Source organism: Falco biarmicus, chromosome 6 (genome assembly GCF_023638135.1).
Source record: "Falco biarmicus isolate bFalBia1 chromosome 6, bFalBia1.pri, whole genome shotgun sequence".
Taxonomy (NCBI): domain Eukaryota; kingdom Metazoa; phylum Chordata; class Aves; order Falconiformes; family Falconidae; genus Falco; species Falco biarmicus.
Genome location: NC_079293.1, coordinates 12,366,132 through 12,382,224, shown reverse-complemented (window position 1 = coordinate 12,382,224; position 16,093 = coordinate 12,366,132). Strand labels below are relative to the sequence as shown.

General features: G+C 39.7%; 1 long non-coding RNA gene across 1 annotated transcript in view; it reads right to left on the bottom strand.

The window, feature by feature from the left end:
• Positions 1-253: 253 nt before the first annotated feature.
• Positions 254-16,093, bottom strand: part of LOC130150976 (uncharacterized) — a 43,171-nt gene continuing 27,331 nt past the window's right edge. Inside the window, exon 4 of the long non-coding RNA XR_008822450.1 lies at positions 254-7,114. This is a non-coding gene — a long non-coding RNA (uncharacterized LOC130150976). The remainder of the gene's footprint in view (positions 7,115-16,093) is intronic.

Below are 16,093 nucleotides of genomic sequence, written 5' to 3'. Positions count from 1 at the left end.
AGTTCAGACATCAATTTGTCTTTACTATTCTTCATTTTCAATCCTTTTCCTCCCCCACTTGGACGAGCTCAGCAGTTCATAGAAAAATCTTACCAGCTATTTTCCATTCAACTTCTTTTGTCCTCCAAGTTTCAGTCCGGCTCCTTTCTTAGCCTAACCAAGCCATATGTGGTGAGCTCACACAGCTCCAACCAAATCTCTGAGCTAAAGAGCAGCCAAGCCCCACTGAGGAGCATTTGGGCTGACACACACACTTCTCTGCAGAGACGAAAAACATTAAGTACAGGTGAACACATACTGTCAGAATAAAATTTGCCACTGGAAGTATCAGAAAATAGATCTTAGTTAGCATAGAGCTGGTCTCCCAAGGTGTAGTATCACCAAGCACCCCTCAGTCTGGGTAGTTGCTGAAACTTTTAGAGCATGCAAACTTCAGCAAGGCTGACCAAAAAAGGCAGCTGATACTTTTCACTTCCGACAGGGAAAGTAGGTGATAAATATCCACAGGAGAGCCCTCCCCTGGGGTCAGAAGGGTGGCACTGCAATGGTGATCAGAAGGCCCAGGGTCCCCATAAGTCAACGTGACAGACTTCTAGCCATGAATATGAGTGGCTGTGGAACTTTTCATGAGTGTCAGGACTTTTCAGCGAGAAGTAGACAAGTTTGGTCACTCCTGTTTTTGCAAACCTATATGTTATGACACACACCTAATCTGAGTGGCAACAGAGACAACTGGTTTTGTCACTTCTAATTTCAAAGGCTGTATGCTACGCACAATTACCCCAAGGCAATAAAACATGATCTATTTCAATTTAGATTTGATCTGCTCTTCCATGCAGGCAGCACAAAGCATATTGTAGCATTTCATCAATTAGAATAATAGAATTAATGAATCGTTTAGGTTGGAAAAGACTTCTAAGATCATCGAGTACAACCGTAAATGTAACACCGCGAAGTCTACCACTAAACCATATCCCTAAGTGCCACATCTACATGGCTTTTAAACACCTCACATTAAATCACACAGTCAGGCTGCAGTATCTTAATTAGCAGTTCCATTAATATCTATGCAGTGAGTACGGCTACTGCTAAGAAAAAAAATCTACCACTGTACATATTTCATCTGTACTTTGTGAACTAAAGCATAATCTAGTGCCAACTCAACATCCTTACCAAAACTGTTTCTAAGCTAAGCAAGTTGCACAAAGTTCAACTACTTACAAAGTTCATAGCTATACAGGGCCATCTATTTCTAGCCAAGAAACAGAACATTAATTTTAGAGATCCTGGAACCATTTCATTTGTCAACATTAACCTATCCCTTGCCCACCACGGCTGAGTTATTTTAGCAGCAGTTTTTTAGAACACCTGAGCCAGCAAGTGCTTTAGGCTATGCAGAAACAACTGGAGAAAGGCAGCTTTCAAATGATGCAAAGCCCAGAAGTCCTTAGTTGATGGCAACGGTCATTGTATTTCTCCTGAACTCAAGTAATGAAACAGTCAGCTGGACCCTCCCATAGCCTAAGAATATACCCAGCAGCTCAGAAAGGGGGTGAGACTGGCTTGGAGCCGATTTCCGTGCTGCCACAGCTGGGCAGCTCTCAATACCCCAGCTGCCTGGGTATGCCTGTACAAACTGTGGGCTCCCTGTAAGTGCACACCTGAAACCACCATTAGCAGAGGTGCTGTATGCCCACTTGGCACCCGTGGGAGGATGGCATCACAACAAAAGCACGAGAAGGAGCTCTTAGCAGCCTTTACGATAACCCTGCACTAGGTCTTGTAATAAGCACATCCTTTCTGCTTCCCCAGCAGCGCAAGCAAGCAGTGTAATCTATCTAAATCATAGTGAAAGGCTGGAACACAATGAGACAAACTAGCTTGTGATGGTATGATTTTGAGAAACATGCTTCACTGCAAAGAGAGACACACCTAAACAACACGGGGTTCTGTGTTTACAAAGGAAGTGTCATCTTTCACGAAGGAGAAAATGAAGCACAGAGAGTCTGTCCAAAGCTAGGATTACAGCCCGTCTTTCTGTGGTATTTTTTTAACAGCTTAATAGCAGGACCAAGGCAGCAACAAAAATCCCCTATTAACTGTAGCACGAACAAAACCGAATCCTCTTTTGGAGTGGAGTCAGTGTTGCAAATGTAAGGCTTACACAAGCCAGCCTCACTCTACTCTCCTTTTTGGAGAGTTAAATAAGGTGTAATTTAGTGATCACATTACACTAATTAAAATAAGCAAGCCCTCAGCTTCTCTTCTGAGGTGCTCTGTAGTTATAGGCTGCAATGCTTAGTTGAAGTTTGCTTATTGTATAAAATGGTTGTGTCCTGCTTCCAGCTGGGATAGAGTTGATTTTCTTCTTGGTAGCTGGTGCAGTGCTATGTTTTGGATTTAGTATGAAAACAATGTTGATAACACACCGATGTTTTAGTTGTTGCTAAGTAGTGCTTGCTCTAAATCAAGGACTTTTCCAGTTTCCCATGCTCTGCCAGTGAGCAGGTGCACAGGCAGCTGTGGGGGGAGCACAGCCAAGACAGCTGACCTGAACTAGTCAAATGGATATTCCATACCATAGAATGTCATGCTCAGCATATAAAGCTGGGGGAAGGAGGAACATTTGGAGTGATGTCCTTTGTCTTTCCATTTGTGACCATTACACCTGATGGAGCCCTGCTTTCCTGGAGATGGCTGAACACCTGCCTGCCGATGGAAAATGGTAAACGAGTTCCTTGTTTTGCTTTGCTTGTACACGTGGCTTTTACTTTACCTATTAAACTGTTTATTTCAACCCACAATTTTGTCTCACTTTTCTAATTTTCTCCCCCATCCCACCACGGGGGAGCAAGCAAGTGGCTGTGTGTGGTGCTTAGTTGCCAGCCAGCGTTAAACCATGACAGGTTGCTACAAAAGCTTATTTCCATCTAATTCACATTAACATCCTTAAAACCAAAGGTCAAAAATAAGGAGACAAAAGCCTAACTGTAGCTAAGTAGGTCTGGGATGGAGCCCAGAGCTGACAAGGACCAGAAGTTTCACACAAGAACAAAAGAAGGTTCAGCTTTTGCATTCTATTTAATCAAATGTGCTTTTTAAGAGAATTAGTTTACAAAAAAAAAGTTTTTTTTAAACAATAGAACCTGATTTTGAAGAAAACCTGAATCAAACAAAGAAGCGTTAGTTCAGATTTTAAGTTAATGTGTTTTTAAGCTTTTAAAAATAATATTTGTATATGAATGTACATTTGCATTGCAGATGCTTCACACCTGTTTGAAGGACAGTTGCTTTTATGTGTTTATCTCAATCATAGCAGAGAAAATTCAAATCTAGAATCCTCCCTCTCATTTCAGGGGCAGTTATGACTGAAGTCCATATAACATGTTTTCTTCTCTTTCATTCAGACCAAACTCTTTTTTGCTTCTTCAATTTAGATACAGGTCTTCAAAGCAGAACAGCTTGTCATAGACCTTTAAATTCTCCAGCACTCAATTAAAATCAGTGACAGTGAGATTTACTGCATAAAAAAAGAACTCTTCTTTATTGCATAAGCATCAAGGACAATTGCTGCTCTCTTCCACTGTATTTGCATTTATGTGTTTGCATTTAAAATCAGCGGTATTTTTTTTCCCCCCTTTGGAGGACAAGTCACTTCTCTTTCCCCTTCACCTCTCCCTTCCCTTGTTAGCCGCTCTTTGAAACTTTTAATACTATGTTTTTCTAATATTTCACTTGTAAACCTCAAGGTCTAGTTGCAGCCTCCAAACAAGCAACAGCTCTGCCCAAGGACTCCCACACATTCTTCCCACAGTTGCTCACTGCATTACCAAAACTGGATGTTAGGCAATTACCTAGAGGGACTATGTAATCAAAAATGTAGCAGGGGGGAGGAAAAAAATACTGCTTCATATCTGTGTTAAGCATTTAGAGGAAGAAAATTCTAATACCTACACTTAAGTTTACCAGGTTTCCTTATTTTTAATAAGACCTATCCTCTTCTTCCTCATTCAAAAATTAAAACATAATCAATGCCACATGTTGGTCCTAACATGCAAGAATGATAGTGTCCCAGGTGGTGCCAAAACATACTTGGAGCAAGACACTTTTGCATCTTGGCAGAACTGCCCTTCAAAAATAAATAAAAAAAGCACCCATGCCTACAATCAGCAATTTCCCACAGATGACTTGCTGTGGTAGCTATTCAGATTACCTCTTCATGGACCCAATCCAAAGCTCATTACTGGCAAGAGCTTTTGAAACAGCCCTGTTGTTGGTTGTTTTTTTTTTTTTTTCCACAATGGGAAAGCTCTATATTTAATTGATAGACTGGAAAGAATCTTAAACTCTTTGAAGCCTGAGATTAACAAAAGAAAAGGACATAACATTTGCCTTTGGCTTGGCAAGTGATACCTGGGGGGGAGGAACAACCCTCTGTGATCTAGAAATAATGCAATTTATACAGTGCTCAGTATGGTGCAAATACATCAGAGGATACCTTTACAATTTACAAAACTACTGGTTGCTCCCTATTACCAACACAATTTAGTTATTAGACTTCATAAAAAAAATCTTTCAAAGAGAAGCATGAATGGCATTCAAAAAATGAGAAATTTTAATCCAATTTTACCTGAATTTATTTTAGCACCATGCTTGCAACTGTGCTCAAACAGCATTAACAGAAGAATTTAATATCAAATGAAATACAAAAATATAAAAAATCCTGTAATTTCACCATTTTATTGGTTTAGGATTTCATAATCTATTTAGAATAAACTCTGTTCTAGCTCTTCAGAAAAGTGACCATATCTGAAGGAATCAGCATTTTCAGTAGCATTTTAGGCCACAGCACAGTGGTGGAGTAAGCTGATCCACATAAAAGCTGTTTTGCTTATTTAGTTTTCAGCAGCGTCAAGCCACTGAATTAGCTCATGTCAGCACAAGTGAAAGGGCAGGAAACTGTGGCCAAAGAAGAATGTACAAGAAAGACTCCAACAGTCCTAACTTACAATAATGAAACTGAAGATGGAATTTCACTATTAAATGCACAATAGAGAAGTTTTCCAATTCACATAAAATAACGATTCCAAACCTAAATCAAATCTAGGTAAGAATAATATAAAAAACCCACAGCCCACCAATTCAGGGTGTTGTATCCTTTCAGAGGTTGTCTTTCCTTGACAACATAGCGTACAATCAATATTGTCATGCAGCGGAGGATATAACTGTGTGTTCCATCACCCTCAAATAGCTCTCTGCCAAGGGAACCATGTGTATTAGCAAATGCTACCCTCTAGCTGTTCAGACTAGTCAAACAATAATGTCTCCTTAAAACAATCATTTCAGGAGGCTAACTCTGATTTTCTTAGAAATTAACACCACAAAACGTGAGTTACAGCTCCACAAACCTGAAGCACTGGTGTTTGTTACCGCACAACCAGACCTCAATCTGCTTTTTACTCATCAACTTACTCCTTGGCTACAGCACTAACAGCCCCTGTGACTCTGGCTTCCCCTCCAATTCCTTTTTCCAAAAGGAAGACAAGCCAGAGACTGAAAAGTAATCATTGCTTCAAATAACTGACTTTTAGCTCTGCCTAACAGTTTGAATTCTTTTTTTGTCCATTTCGTAGAAGTACTACTACTGATCCTTACACAATCTTTTACCATTCTCCCATGTTCTTCCCACTCCCATCACTTTCCAGACTCTGTTATTTAAATGCTTAGAACAGCCCCTGTTTCAAAGATTTTACATTTAAATGTCTTTGCTAAAAAGCTGAACCAGCAGGAAGACATAAGAATGGTATTGCAAAAGAAGCTAGAAGGTGATCTTTGAATTCAACTGTATTGGGAAAAGTTTCTTAGCACAAAAGGTATCCCCTCCCAGAACTAAGAAAAGAGAGGGAACAATATTCTTTCTGCCAAAGTCACTGCTTTAGAAGAGCTGCAAAAGTACATTTCATGAGGATTTAGACATGCCAGCAGGACATCAGATTTTAAAGGAAAAATATTTTTTTCAGCTTATTTTACATTTGAAATGAGACGCTCTACTTGGGTTACAGCAAATAGAATGAAAGAAACATAAGGAGGAAGAGGAAGATTGCCAGGACAAAGCACAAAGAATAATACAGTCTGGGAGGCAAGTGACAGGGAACACTAAGCTGAAAACATAAAAGGTAAATACCTCTGTATCTTTAATTCAGTTACTTCAGAGATAGAGTTAATCAGGGTTGACACCTCTGAATTTCTTTGAAAAGAAACTGAAATTTGAAGTCCCCTAGAACCTTTTCTGCCTTGTGACCTCTGTTTCTAGCCCTATTGGGTAGGAAATGAGAACCGAGTGAATCTTAGAAAACAAGAACCTAACATTTAGGGATGATTTGATTAAATATACTACTGATGTGCCAACCTGAGGATGTCTACGCTGTAACTTGTATATACCACCACCTATAAATAAACAGCGTGACAACTCCATTTTAGTTACTGATTAAAGATGAAAGTATTGTAATGTATTATTGCTACTATTTAAGTTTCCCTCAAGCCAGCAGTGCAGCTAAAAGCATACTGTAAGGCCCTCCTGACCTCGGTCAGAACATGAGACACTGATGACATGATATAATGCTATTATTTGTTTACTGACACCATGACGTAAAATATGAAATACAGGTTGTCAGAAATACAATAAACACAGACCTCGCAATATTCCGTCCTTGTCCTCTGGGTGATTTCTAAGGCAGGGAGAGTAAACAGCCTTCTCCCAGCTTTCTTAGTTTCCACAGCTGAGAGTGTAGGATGTTTACAGTACCTGTCACTCAGAGCTCTTGAAAACAGACCCAAGTGTCAGCAGACCCAGTACAGACTTCATCATTGATTGCTGGAAACATGCAGGTGTCAAGTGAAGGGAGAAAGAACCCCCATACTCATGACTGTTTTACACCATACGAATCCCAATCAATGTTAAGTCCTTTGTGCACAAGTTGGGAGGTATAAGAAAGAAGTTCAAAACAGCAGAGCTTCAGCATCTCCAGAGGACAGCCATGTTATTGCCACCACGGTACTGCAAGGCTTACTGTCAGTTCACTCCAAAGTACTCCTTACTATCTTCAAGCTGTGCCTGCAGAAAAGAGAGAATTCACCATTTTAATAAGTGAACATAAATACAGTAACAATCCTGCAGAACAATTGTATTTGCATTCCACAAGTAAAAGCTGTCATGTAATTTTTCCAAAGGACTGGAAGCTTTTAATACAATTTAAAAGCAATATCCTAGAGTGCTGGCTTAGAGGAATGCCTACAATATCTGGCTTATTTTTAATTATCAGAGGAATGATGGTTCTAAGACACCTTTGAATACTGTGAGGAAAAGCATACTTTTAAACGCATGACTTGGTAAATTTAAGAGTTCAGTTAGCAGCAGTCTAGGTACATTTGAGATTATATTTTCCTCTCAGAAATAGATTATGCATTCAGTTTCCTTAAATGTATCACCTCTAAGGAAAAAACAAAATAAAAAGCAATCTATTAATGAAAACCAGAAAAAGTTTTTCTCGTGTAGACTAAAAGACAAAACCCTCAAAAGAGAAAATAATAAAAAAAATGCATGTACAAAAAAACCCAACCCTGTGCAAGTGACTGGGAGCCTGAGTCATCTTACAGAATCACAGCAACCTACTTTTAAGAAAACTTATTTTGCTATTGAAAAGTCAGAGGAGCTTTATCCGAGAGCTTAACCCATAAAAGGGCTGCTCCAATACTGGTAACTGTTCTCACTGTTACATGAACACCGTTTATTGCAGAGAATATTCACCAGCTTTCTGAAGAAACAGCTTTCCTTTGGTAATAAAGTATGTTTCAGTTGGACCAAAGTGTACAATTTTCTCCTCTACCACTACCTGCATTTCATTCCAGTACTTCTGAAAAAATCAAACCACCTATCTAAAAGCCCAGTTCTTGCAGTCACAAAAATCCCCTGGTGGGGATCCCTTAGGTCAACACAAAGAACTACAGCAGCAGGAGAGGGAAAGAGGGGGACTATGCCCCACTTCACCATTCATAAGAAGGCCTAGAGAGCCTGAAAAATTGAAATAAATCTGAAAGTACAGCTTACCTTCACCTTCCAGTCTGCTACACAGTAACATGAACTGCAAGGGCAAAGGTAAAACTTGCAAGAATTAAGAGGTTTCCTTCTCCAGCTGTCTGTCCTGAATAAATGAGCTCTCTGGTCAGCAACTAAACCACCTATGCTAGTTCTGCCCTCAGAAAATGCATTTCTCCTGAAAAACTCCACCAGTTTTTACATTTTGACTGTGGCTATGGTTTGTACTTCCAAGACATATAGTAGAAGAGGGAAATCCCTGTCCTTTAATCAAGGAACCAAGCCAGTCTGTGCCAGCTGATCCTCCAAGAAACAGAATATCCTGGTGCTGGCTCAACAATGAATCCAGCAGTAGAAATAAAAGCATAAAGTGCAGAAAGAAAATCATGGAGCTGCACCCTCAGAGCATGAAAAAGCAGTAGATCTTAGAATGATGCAGGTGTGAATGTATCTCAGGACAACACCTAGTCCCAGCCCCTGTTGGAGGCAGGGCCAGCTTCAAAGACCCACAAGAATAGCTGCTTAACACCTGGTATTTCTCATTCAAGGTTTTCCAGATTAAGCACAAATTTGCAGAATGCACTTCAACCCTTTAAGAGAGAGAGCAGAAAAATAATATTGTGGCAGTCTGACTGAATTTACCACAGTACTCTCAACCTTTGGCAGACAGGCATCTGATATTTCTATTGTTAACAGAACCTATTTTGATTCTCTACGAGCTACGATGAATTTTTTTTTAATATTCAAGTTATTGATATCAAAATCATGATATCTTCTTGATTTGCACCTTTTATTACTGTTGGTTAGAACTTCTATTTACTATTATTTTATTTTCCCTGTGTAATTCAGACTTCAGGGCTTAAAATCAGACAGTTTGAAAATGTTAACCTATGTTAGACCCTCTAACATTAAAAGAGTTTTCCCAAGTTTAATATATGGAAAAATAAACAGAAGTTAAAAAATTACTTCTCACCCAGTAATCCAGTATGTCCCTAAGGCACACCCACCCCCCCAACTATGTAGCTTCAGAGGGTATACTATATTTGCTAAAAAGTAAGTAGCAGGAGAAAATAGATATGTCTGCTTTGGCTTTTTTCTGTAGCAAGAGAGAATTCTGCTTTCAAAATAAGCCTATGAACTATTGGTGCTGTTGGCCTCATATCTAAGAAAATTTATGAGAGCTAGCGTAGTAACAGGCAACATATTGTCAGCACACAAAAGAAGTGAACTTGTCAAGGCAAATGATGCAGCGACAAGGAAAACTCAAACAGATGAAGGAAAAACAATCCAGAAATTCAGAACAAGAAAAATCAGAACGAAAACTAAGCACTATATTATTGTCTCATACTATTACAGAATCACAAACACGTTTTGAGATTTACCATATATTCTTTGGCTTCAGCATTTCAACGAATGACACAAGTGACTCAGGACTTTAGTCAGGTTTGCACATATATTACATGTATGCTTCCCATCAGATAGTCATAACAACTTCAGGAAATCTTCTGTTAAGAACTACATTTATACTCATAGTAATTCCTATTCTGAAGGGCCTGCCCAACTGAAGCACTGCCCTGCCGTCACCTGGAAGGAAGAGATTCTGAATTGCACAATACAAGCCAATAAAAAGACTGCAGTCGTTCACTCACTTTCATTTCAAAATGAAGCATAAAAGGGAAGGACTGAAAAGAAAACATTTTATCTTCCCTTTTTAGCAACTTAAGGATTTCTTGTGATGACAAGAAGTTGGGTACCAACATATGCAAATCACTAGCTGCTCACTTTACAGAGTATCTGTTATAGTCAAGAAGCACTTGATTATATCACCCAACAGCAGATGACTGGAAAATAAAGGAAAATGACTCCCAGTTTGTAAACACGGAGAAAATTATTCATAGTGTGAGGTGTAACTCCTTTACAGCCTGGTCAGATGAATTGACATCCTGCTACTTTCCTTGTACTTGTGGCCCTCTAAAAAAGCTTATCTTTTTGCTACTTCTACAACAGACACCATTTATATGGAGGAACGTACCACTGAACATTATGGATATTATGGCACTAGCTAAACTAATCGGGCACTATTTACATGGTAAGCCCTCTTAGACTGCCTTTTACAAATGAAAAAAGTTCAAAACCATCTCCAAAACCTTCCTCAAAATTAATCTATAATGCACAGAGGGAAGGCTAATCTGCCTACAGAGCGGCTCCCTGATCCACCTGGAGCGACCCACTTGAGGGGCAAAATACTTGTGCTGTATCCCCGTCCTGAATACAGACTGCTTACGAAGCAACAGGCCCAGGGAAGACTTCAGGGTATTTAAAACACTTCCTTTCTTGCCTGGTGGAATCCTGGAGTAAAGGCTGTGCGTTCTTTACATGTGGAAAGATATACCAAATTACCTCTTTCACTGACCTGCCACCCCTCAAAAAGCAACTAGTAACATCTAAAGTACAACAGCCACGTCAATTTGAAGTGAGAACTGAGATCTGGATTTGGGAAGGAGCATGCAACGTGGCTGGCGTCCTTAGAGCTTAGGTAGAGTCTGGTGGATCCCCCTTCATATGTCTCCACCCTTATGTGGCAGCTGCAAAGACCACAAACCATTCACTTCTGCTGTTCTCCTACTGCAGTGGAGCAGCATTTCCCTCAAAATTACCAAGTTTTTCTTCTCACCTGTCTGCTCCGGGAAGAGCACCCAGCTTCAGCGAAAAAATTCTTGTCCTGGTAACAATGATTTGTTACCAATTTTCTCCAAAAAACCCTGGCACGATTATAAGACGACTTCAAGCCCATACCAATGAATTCTATGCTTCTTCCTGTCCTGCTCATTCCGTGTTACATTTTTGATACATGCACTTATGTATCTGGGTATGTGAGGACGAGCCCCAGGGTCTCCATCTGATGGGGAAGACCTAAAAATGGAGGTGGATCTCGGGGCTCTCCTTTAACAACTGTATGTGCCTTCATTTTGAAAAAAAGAAGAACACCCCATTCATTTCCTTCTTGAGCCCTGCAGCTCTTTGAAGGGAGGGGAAAAAAACCAAACTAACAAAAATGTTTCCTTTTCCATGTAACTGCTGTAAGACACACACAGAATAAAAAAATTAAATAAATCTGAAATTAAAGTCCTTAGAACATTTTTAAATTTAAAAAAATATTAAACTAGCTAAAAGACACATTAGTTTCAGCAGTTTTAAACTTTCCTCCCCCTGTGAGTCAGAAGCAAAACAGTGGGAGAAGAAAGGCTACCACATAGAAGCCACAAAATACAGTGAAACAGCCCAAAATACAGAAGCAGGCAGACTATAGATAACTCATTGTCCCACGTTTGAACGAAAAACATTTCAAAAACTATATAAACTGCCACCAGATGTCAGTACAGCCTAGAGAATTGCTAGTTCAACCCTCCACTCCAGGCTGATAACGGTTATTTAACACCCCCCTCCACCCCCCCCCCCCCCCCCCAACTATCCAGGCACACAAATCCAGCCCTGCCATCAGTCCCGAGTGGGAAGAGTCACACAAAACAGGATGTCTCGCTTTCATATAGAGAAACAGCCCTTGGGGTCTGCCATAGGATCTCAACTGCTTGTTATAAACATGACAGGAAAAAAAAAAAAAAAGCCGAACACATAGGGACAAGTTTTTACTGCCACAGGACATCAAGAACCAGCTTGACATTAAATAATCTCTAATTAAGGTTCTACGCCCTCCTTCCTCACACTTGAATTCAACTCCCCACCTATGGCACGCATCTTTACCCCACGTTTGCATTCCCTCCATTCCTAAATAGCTTTGGTCTCCTCAGATTATGCTGCAAAGTGCTGGGGAACATTTAGCTACAAGGTTGCTAAACTAAACAAAGCTTTTCTGCAAAACAAGCACTACCATGATTGTCCTTGTACTACAGCAGAGGCTCCCTCCACCTTCTCCCCGTATCTTTGATTTTTGACGAGAGCTGTTAAGTCAAGTGTCTCCAGACCATCTCCAGCTGAGGTGATTTTACTTAGAAAATTCTAACAGCAACATTTATCTCATTTTCTTCACGCAAATAAATATCAAAATTTACTACGTCTCAGAGGTAGAAATTAGTTTCAGCAAGATAGACACGGCACAGAAACATTTTTGCTGGTCACATACAGTTACACGCTTTGTTACTAAAGCTATTAACTAGAAAAGTTTCAAAGGCTACATAAAGGGCAGGACTACCTTTAGACAATTAGTGCATAGACTAAAAACAATCAAGCAAGGAATGAAACACACACACACACACCCCCCCAACATAACCTATATCATTTAGTCTTAGCAAGAATTTTCAGCTTTGCTAGTTTAGAGACCAAGATTTCTATCCTACCACAATCAACAAGTCTTACTCTGAGACGTAATGTATTAAAAGGCCATATTAAGCAAACACCAGAATTTGTAGAAACCAAGAAAAGAAGCATCAAGTGATTAAGAAATCCAACTATGTAATTTTTGCTTGGCACAGAAGCACTGGATGTTGGTGACATCCTGATTGCTATTTTGTGAGAAATTTGCAGGTAAGCAAAGCAACAAACATCCATTGACCTACAGAATTTTACATTAGAGACCTTTGTTATTAATTAATTTCTTAAGTATAACAGTAACATAAGAAAGCAGGTTTACTGTTTTAATACTGGCTTCTTGCACAACCTTAAAAAACCTCTTCAATTTTCTTACCAAATGCAGTCAACTCAGCGCACATGAATTCTTACAGTCCAATGGAAAGAACTTTGAAAACTGTGTAATTAAAGGAAACTTTATGTTAAGTTAAAAACCACGAACAGAAAATGAACTTTTGGCTGACGGTTAAGAAGAGGATTTACCAAAACATCTCTGTCATGCCTTACAGGGTGATTTTAGCAGTTTTGAGGTTTAAACTTAAGTATTAAGCCCACCTCACTCTCAGACTTCCTTTGCATGAATTTCATATCTCCAGTTGAGTAAAACTGGAAAAGCAGCAAAAATACAGACACACCGAGGCTTTTTTGTAGCATTTATGTTTTCTCAGTATAGATGCTGGACAACTTGGATATTAATATGAGAAAGAGAAACAAAAAGCAGACAGACAGACGGCATCCCATAAGATTTACCTTGTATAATTCTGAAGAGATGATGGAGTACAAACTACCTAGTAGTTGAACCGAAGCAACTGTAAAAAGTGAATCTGAAGTAAATTGCTTCACAGGAAACCCCCAAGCCACTGAACATGGTATCAAAATTATGTCCAAAGACAGAGCGCCTCTAATTTTATACCTAAACTAGGCCCTGAAACCTCCCTCCAATTCAGTTGACCTACATAGTCTCATACATTTCTCTTGGAGGAGTTTGATCACAGACTCAAGAGGGAAGGCAAGTTTTGCTGCAAAACTGACTAAGTGCTTAATTAAAAACCTACAAACACGTTTCACCTTGCTTTTGAGTTTCATCAGGAAACCTTTGCACAATTCCTATTTTGTTTCATAACCTGACAAAGACTTGCCGTTTTAAAACAAGAGGTAATTTATGTGCACTCTCTAAACCGGAATTCTTAATTCATGAGTCTTGGCTCTAGTTGTAACAAAGACCCTTGAGGCTCATAGTTTCTCTCTGTTAACTTATCTCCCTCAAATTCTCTACACGTAAACACTTGTTTCTGCAAGTCATTTTTTGCACAGTCAAAACACACAAAACCCAACCCCAAGTGCCTCAGCTTTACGTGTGCCACTTGCTTGGTCCGAGTTCGATACGGTCAGGTAGCAAGTACTATTCCAGTCACTCTCTTCAGGAAATCTCAAGAACATTACTAGCATCAAAAGTACATGACTCAACAGCCAGCTTGCACACTATGCCAGAATAATAGAGTAGCTGGCCCCTTTTCCCCAGGAAATCTAACTTCTTTAAAATCAGAGTTTTAAGGTAAAGAAGAATTTCAGACTCTGCTGGAGCAATACTGCAAAGCTGCACTTAATTTAAGATTTCACATCAGCAGCAAAATTTGAATAGAAAGAAGCTTACAGTTACTATTCAGCACAACTTAGTTTCCTAACATCTTTAAATTAAAAGTTCACCACTGAGCGTCAAAGGGGTTTAATAAGGGTTTTCGCATCCTTCTCTAAATTACCTAAACTGTGTTCAGCTAGCCTCTAACATTTCCTCTACACCCACCAGAGAGCTAGCTCAGCTGCTGAATGAACTGCGGCAAATGGCATTCAAGCTGTGAGACTCTGCTAGAGGCTGGCATTTCAATAGTTACAAGACAGTATTTGCATGACCAAGCAGATGGAGTATGGTGGATGCATGTTTTATCCTCTATTGAAGAAAGTTCTAGATAAAGATCCTTTCAAGAAAGGGAAATTGCCAACCTAAAATGTCATTTTTACGCAGACAAGTAGGAATGGGGTTTGGCACAATGCTTGAAAGACTTGTACAGTCAATTTTTCTTGCTGCTGTTTGGTTTAAGAGTGCTATTAAATTCACAGAGCAAGAATTAAGCAACGCAGGAAGCATTTCCTATTGCTAATGCTTATGGTTACTATAACCATGTTAAAATAGTTTAGTTGGTTCATTTGTTTCTAATTATATCCCTTTCTTATGGATTTACAAATAAGTTTTCTGTAGAAGTGTGCATTATTAGGGTATTTCTGTCCTTCAGCAATTTTCCCCATCTTAGATCCTTCAATCTCCTCACCTCTTCATTCACTACACAGATTTTCATTTAATCTCTAAGCATAGTACTTGCCTCAAGTTTCACTTTTCTATTTCCATCCTAGACCTCTTTCAGGTTAACTTAGCTAACAGTGTTCTTGCCAAAGTCCAAAGATATTTGCACTATTCCATACCCATGCATTTTGAGTTGTCAATCATTTCTGTGACAGTCCAGACCTAGCTCTCTTATTCAGCTACCTTCCCCCTCCACCCACAGAAAGATCTTCCACTTGTTTATAAAGTGGAGATCCTGAAAAGCTCTTCTGGGCATCACGTCTCTGGATGATCTACTTTGCAATTTTAAAATAAATTGCCACTTTACTGAATGTGGTCAGGAAAGCTGCCTCTACTCCAGGTCTGTGTCCAGTGGTACATATGAAGTCTTTCTTCATCCGTCCATCACTTCAAGAAAAATACGCCTGCCAACTCAAAACACATCATTAATGCTTGCAACTCCACAAACCCAGCCAAACACACAGTCTTGCAGATTCTTTATGCATAAAATCTAAATTGCAGTCCTTTCAACTGATCCTTACATTCCTCCCCCATCAGGGACTCTTCCAGGTTTACTTTTAGACAACATTCTTCATTGAAGTAAAGGCAAAAAAAATCTTGCTGTGACTGTAACAGTCACATTCTGTGACTACTGCCAGAAAGACGAATCTAAGTCATCATCCCCTTACATCCTCTTATAGCTACCCCTTCTCAAAGGGGCTGAATCAAACAGCAACTACTGTCATAGTCTAGGCTTATCAAAGTCAACAAACACCTTTCTTCTCCCCGTTAAACCACCTTCTCTACCTCCAGTTACCACACAATGGCAGCCTCTGTGCCCCACATCACAGTTTCTAATAAGCCTCGTTTGTGCTTTCCTCTAAGTTGCATCTTAAGAGAAATGCAATTTCCAGCTCCACAGTCTCCCTAACAGTCCTCCTTCCTCCTCTCTTCTTCACACTGCCTACAAAAAAAGATTTAACCAACTGACTGGTGTAACTGGCTTACCAGCCCCACCAGTGAGTGCTGCCTTGCCTCACGCTCCCTCCAGTGCATTCACCCGTTGCGATCCAGAACTACATCAGGGATCTCACAGAAACCACTGTGCTCAGCACCACTGTGTGCTGCAGTCACACCAAACATCTAACTGACAACTTATAAAGTAATTTAATCCATTTTAGGCTCAGGCTGCCAAATTAGCAACACCAAAGAAAAAAACTGAGAGCAGTAATAGTTATTACTTGAAGCAGCAACCCTCAAACCAAAAAAAGGATTTAAACTCACCATGAAGATAG